A 5,875-nucleotide genomic window follows, 5' to 3' on the forward strand; every position below is an offset into this window, starting at 1 on the left:
AGGGGAGGAGCCGGATTAGGAATGCGAGGAGCCGATCGCCGCGTGTCGTTCGGCATGTGGTCAGACAGCCCCTCAGCGCCTACGTCCTAGAAGTCCAGGTGCCAACCAAGCTCAAGTTGCCACCTCTATCATACAAAGGAGATAGTGATCCAGCCGACCACGCTGAGGCTTTCGAGTCTTACATGTCGGTATGGGAGCAGCCCGATGAGGTCTGGTGCCGAGTTTTTCCAACAACTCTGCATGGAATGGTTCAAGGTTGGTACAAGGGGCTTCCCGACGGCTCGGTATACTATTACGCCGACCTAAGGGACGCCTTTCTAGCCCAGTACTCTTGCAACAAGAGAAGGGCCGTGGAGACATCGGACCTCCTAACTATCAGACAGGAGGGGGGCGAGTCTCTACGAAGCTATGTGAAGAGGTTCGATGGAAAGGTCCAGCAGATTCGAGAAATCAATCTCGAACTGGCGGCCTTCGCGCTGATGAAGGGTCTCCCAAGGGGAGACTTAAAAAATGAGCTCATCAAGTGCGGAGGCCTAGGTTTGGACGCCGCCAGGAAGTTGGCTGACCAAGCCATCAAGGTAGAAGACTATCACAAGACCTTGGTAGGCCCCAGCGAGGCCGAGCACTCAGAAAAGAAGAACCGCCGGGAGGACAACCCGGATGAAAGACGTCGTGACAACAACGGGTCACGGTCCGATGAAAGTCGCCGTGAGAATAATAGGTCACGGTCAGACAAGCCTGCCAGGAAACAAAGCTCAGCGGATGCCGGGGGGAGCTCGGGAACGTACTACAAAAAACGGTACGATGATCACACCCCCCTAGTCGTATCGGCCGCCGAGGTTTTCGCTTTGAGCAAGAACGAGGGCCAGAAGTGGGAAAGACCCCCTAGGCCGAGGAGTGACGGTGACACGAGCCAGTACTGTGAGTACCACGGCCACACCGGACACTTAACCAACGACTGCCGACACCTGAAGGATGCCATCGAAGAACTTATCCGGAAGGGGAGCCTCGGCAAATATGTTGCCAGAGGCCAAAACCGGATGTCGGCGGATCAAACAAAGAAGTCCGTTTCGAGCGAGTAGGAGTAGTCAATGTCGTCATCAGGGACAACGAGAGCGGTGGGTCCGCTCATGGGCACAAACGGCACTGGATGAACCTTATCGGCCATCAACTTTGTGCCCAACACAAAGAACCCCCGCTTCCAACATCCCCGACATGACCATTGGGAAGGAAGACTACGAGGAGTCATCGCCCCTCACAAAGGACCCACTTGTGGTCCACCTAGACATAGCCAACCACTTGGTGAAGGGGTGCCTGATTGACACAGGCGCCTACACGAATGTTATGAACAGAGAATGCTTTCTCGGCCTCGGTCTGAGGATTGAAGATTTGAGCCCCTGCACCAACCCGTTGTACAGCTTTTCTGGGGCCGGTCTGGTACCCCTGGGGTCAGTCAGATTGCCGGTGAGGTTCGGCGAGGGAGGTGCAGCCAAGAATGTTATGTCTAAATTCGTAGTCATCGACGGCACGCCTGCCTACGACGTTCTCATAGGTCGGGTCACTTTGAGCGAAATCGACGTTGTAATGTCAATCCGGGCCCTGACATTGATATATGTCTCGGACCGGGGGGAGGCGCATAAGCTCATCTCGAAGAACGAGGAGGATCCCGGTTTATGGGAGGTTTACGCTAACGGCCCCTCCACGACGAATAGCTCGAAGGCCGACATCGTTATCATCAGCCCAAACGGAGACGTATTTGAGCACGCCTTGAAGCCTACCTCATTGGCCTCAAACAATGAATCCAAATACGAGGCGGTGATAACCGGAGTTGAGCTAGCTAAAACCGCCGGGGCAGAGCGTATCATGGTGAAGACAGATTTGCTCTTAGTGACCAACCAGATCAGAGGAGAGTGCGAAGCCCAAGACTACGAGACGATAAGGTATCTAGTGAGGGTGAGAGCTGTCGCTTCAGAACTAAAATCATTCCGGATACAGTACACCCCCAGATCCGGAAACGACCGGACCATCGGCATGGTCGAAGGAGCAGAGACCGAGGAGGTAGAGATTGACCCGGGCCGCACCGTAACCATCGGTGTTAACCTGGAACCAAAATTCAGAGCCGACCTCCTGGACCTGCTGAGGAAGAATAAAGATGTTTTTGCATACTCAGCGGCCGAGATGCCAGGCGTGAGTCGGGAGGTGATTGTTCACAAGCTGAACGTACTCTCCACCACTCGCCCAGTCAAGCAGAGAATGAGGAACTCCTCGGCCGAGAAGGACGAGGCCATCAAAGCCGAAGTAGATAAATTACTAGCGGCAGGTTTCATCATGCCTTGTACTTATCCTGAGTGGTTAGCCAATGTTGTAATGGTGAAGAAGTCATCGGGGGCATGGAGAATGTGTGTAGACTTAACCAACCTTAATAAAGCATGCCCCAAAGATTGTTATCCCTTGCCTCGAATAGATAGTTTAATTAACGCCACGGCGGGCTACACCATGCTGAGCCTGCTGGACGCCTTCTCGGGGTATCACCAAGTGTTTATGGCCGAGGAAGACATGCCTAAATGCGCATTTATCACCGCCAACGGCACATACATGTACAAAATGATGCCGTTTGGTTTGAAGAACGCCGGAGCAACGTACACGAGGCTGGTGGACAAAGTGTTCCAAAACCAAAAAGGACGAAACATTGAGGCTTACGTTGACGATGCTATTGTAAAAAGCAAGTCCGACAGCGAACACCTGGCCGATTTACACGAGACATTTTGTTCACTAAGGAAATACAAGATGAAGCTCAACCCAATGAAATGCAACTTCGGTGTCCGGGCAGGTAAATTCCTCGGCGTACTTGTCAGTGCCAGAGGCATCGATGCAAATCCAGACAAAGTCCAAGCAATCCTAGACCTGCCGGAACCAAGGAATCGAAAAGAGGTTATGATGCTGACCGGGAGAATGGCGGCGCTCGCCCGTTTCATCTCTCGGTCAGCCGACAAGAGCACCCCATTCTTCAAAGTGTTGAAAGGAAATAAAGACTTCAGTGGGGGAGAAACAGAGCACGGCTTTCAAGCAACCGAAAGCTCATCTTCGTACTCTCCCAACTCGTCTGTGCCGATCATCGGGGAGACGCTATACCTATACATAGCGATTAGCATTACTCGCCACGGTCGCCCCGTGATCATCGGGGAAGAAGACAAGCAAAGAACCACCAATCTACTTTGTCACCATACATCACTGTTGCCCGCCGAGAGAAATTACCCACTAATCGAAAAAGCAGCCTTCGCCGTCGTCGTTGCCACAAGGAAGTTAAAACCCTACTTCGACGCACACCCCGTGACGGTCCTAACCGATCATCCGTTGGAGAAAGCTTTGGAAAAATTCGAACAATCCGGCAGGCTCATCAAATGGGCAGTGGAACTCTCTGGTTTCGGCATTCAGTACAAACCAAGGCCTTCGATAAAGGGGCAAGCACTTGCAGATTTCCTGGCCGAATGCACATATCGGGAAGAGCCATACCCGGCATATTGAGGTCTACACCGACGGCGGCTCCTCCACGACGAACAGCTCAGGAGCCGGCATCCTTATCATCAGCCCAAACGGGGACGAGTTTGAGTACGCCTTGAAATTCACCTTCTCGGCCTCGAACAACGAATCCGAATACGAGGCGGTGATAACCGGAGTCGAGCTAGCTAGGGTCTGCCGAGCGAAACACATTGTGTTGAAGATGACTCACCGTTGGTTACTAACCAAATCAGGGGGAGTTTGAGGCTCGGGACGACGGAATGGTAAGGTACCTAGAGAGGGTAAAAGCCGACATAGCAAAGTTGAAATCTTTCCAAATCCATTGCGTTCCCGCATCCGAGAACAACCGGCCGACGCTCTCTCCAAACCGCCACCAACCATCAAGAATGTCACCAACCGTCTTTGGTAGATATCGAGAATGCGAAAAGCATCACTGAGACCGTCGGCATGGTGGGTAACATAGAGACCGAGACAACGTGGATGACTCCGATAATGAAATACAAACTTACGGGTGAATTACTGGGAGGGCCGCAATCCCTCGGCCAAAATAAAAAGGATCGCCGCCAGGTACTTGGTGTTCGAAGGGGAACCGTACAGAAGATCCGTAATAAGACCACTCTTGAAGTGTGTCGGTCCACCGACGCAAAACGAGCATCGACAGAGATTCACGAAGGCATCTGTGGACATCACATGGGGCAAGAACACTAGCCCACAAAGCTCTCCGAGCCGGCTACTTCTGGCCCACCATGCTTCAAGATTCCAGAACAAAGACCAAGAAGTGCACGAATCGTCGATGCATGCCCCGTGATACACGCTCCCTCCAGGGACCTACAACCGGTGCTTAATCCCCTTCCTTTCGCACAGTGGGGGATGGACATGCTAGGGCCGTTCCCAACGGCCTCCGGAGGAAGGAAGTTCTTAATCGTCGCCGTGGATTACTTCACCAAATGGGTTGAGGCCGTAGCAAGATGCAGCGAAGACCACAAAGCAATCGTCGAAAAGGTAATGGGAAAATGTTATAACTCGCTTTGGATTACCCCAAGTTATGGTATTTGACCACGGCCGAGAGTTTTGGAGCGACTCGATAATGAATCGGTTAGAAGAGCTTGGCATCAAGTTTGCGTACTCCTCCGTCTCCCACCCACAGAGCAACGGGCAAAGGAGGCGGCCAACAAAACAATCCTCAACGGTTTGAAGAAGACAGTTGAAGACCTTAAGGGAAGGTGGGCCGATGAACTACCCGGCGTCCTGTGGTCCCTTCGGACCACGGAGAAAGAAGCAACGGGGTACACCCCCTTCCACTTAGTCTACGGCTCCGAAGCAGTCCTGCCAATCGAAGCGACGGTGCCAACATTCAGAACGGCCACTTTTAACCCAGTTGAAAACGAGGAGGGCCTAAGAGCCTCCCTAGACCTGGTCGAAGAAAGCCGAGATACGGCACGCCTCAACTTGGCCGTACATCAAAACCGGATGAAGAGAGCCTACAACCGAAGAGTCCACAAAAGGGACTTAAAAATAGGAGACCTAGTCCTAAGGAAGTCGGCTGCCACCAACAAAGGAAATATTCATGGTAAACTGACGGCCAACTGGGAGGGTCCCTATAAAGTGGTCGAAGAGATGAGGCCGGGTACATACCGGCTGACAGACATGGGAGGTGCGCCTTTGATGAGCCATTGGAACACCGATAACTTGAGAAAATACTTTGTATAGCGGCGGAGGTGTCCAAACCCATTGTGGACACCCCAACGCACGATCATAACAAACAAATAGATCGCCCAAGTTTTCCATCAAAGTGATTGTCCCCTCCACAAATTGCCACCAGGCAGGAACTCAAAGAGAAGAATTGCTATCGAAGCCGCAACCCCGATTACCTCGGCCAAAGCCGAGAGCGACGGGGAACACGCCGGTCGATACGCTCAAAAAGAAACGTATACTCAGTGCAATTGAGACGCCAATCTAGCGGTCAATCTGCCTACACAGTTACGAATGCTATCGAAGCCGCAACCCCGATTACCTCGGCCAAAGCCGAGAGCGACGGGGAACACGCCGGTCGATACGCTAAAAAGAAACGTATACTCAGTGCAATTGAGACGCCAATCTAGCGGTCAATCGCACCTACGATTCTAACGCTATCGAAGCCGCAACCCCGATTACCTCGGCCAAAGCCGAGAGCGACGGGGAACACGCCGGTCGATACGCTAAAAAGAAACGTATACTCAGTGCAATTGAGACGCCAATCTAGCGGTCAATCTGCCTACACAGTTACGAACGCTATCGAAGCCGCAACCCCGATTACCTCGGCCAAAGCCGAGAGCGACGGGGAACACGCCGGTCGATACGCTAAAAAGAAACGTAT

The sequence above is a fragment of the Silene latifolia genome, chromosome 7 (assembly GCF_048544455.1).
Source record: "Silene latifolia isolate original U9 population chromosome 7, ASM4854445v1, whole genome shotgun sequence".
NCBI classification, from domain to species: Eukaryota; Viridiplantae; Streptophyta; class Magnoliopsida; order Caryophyllales; family Caryophyllaceae; genus Silene; species Silene latifolia.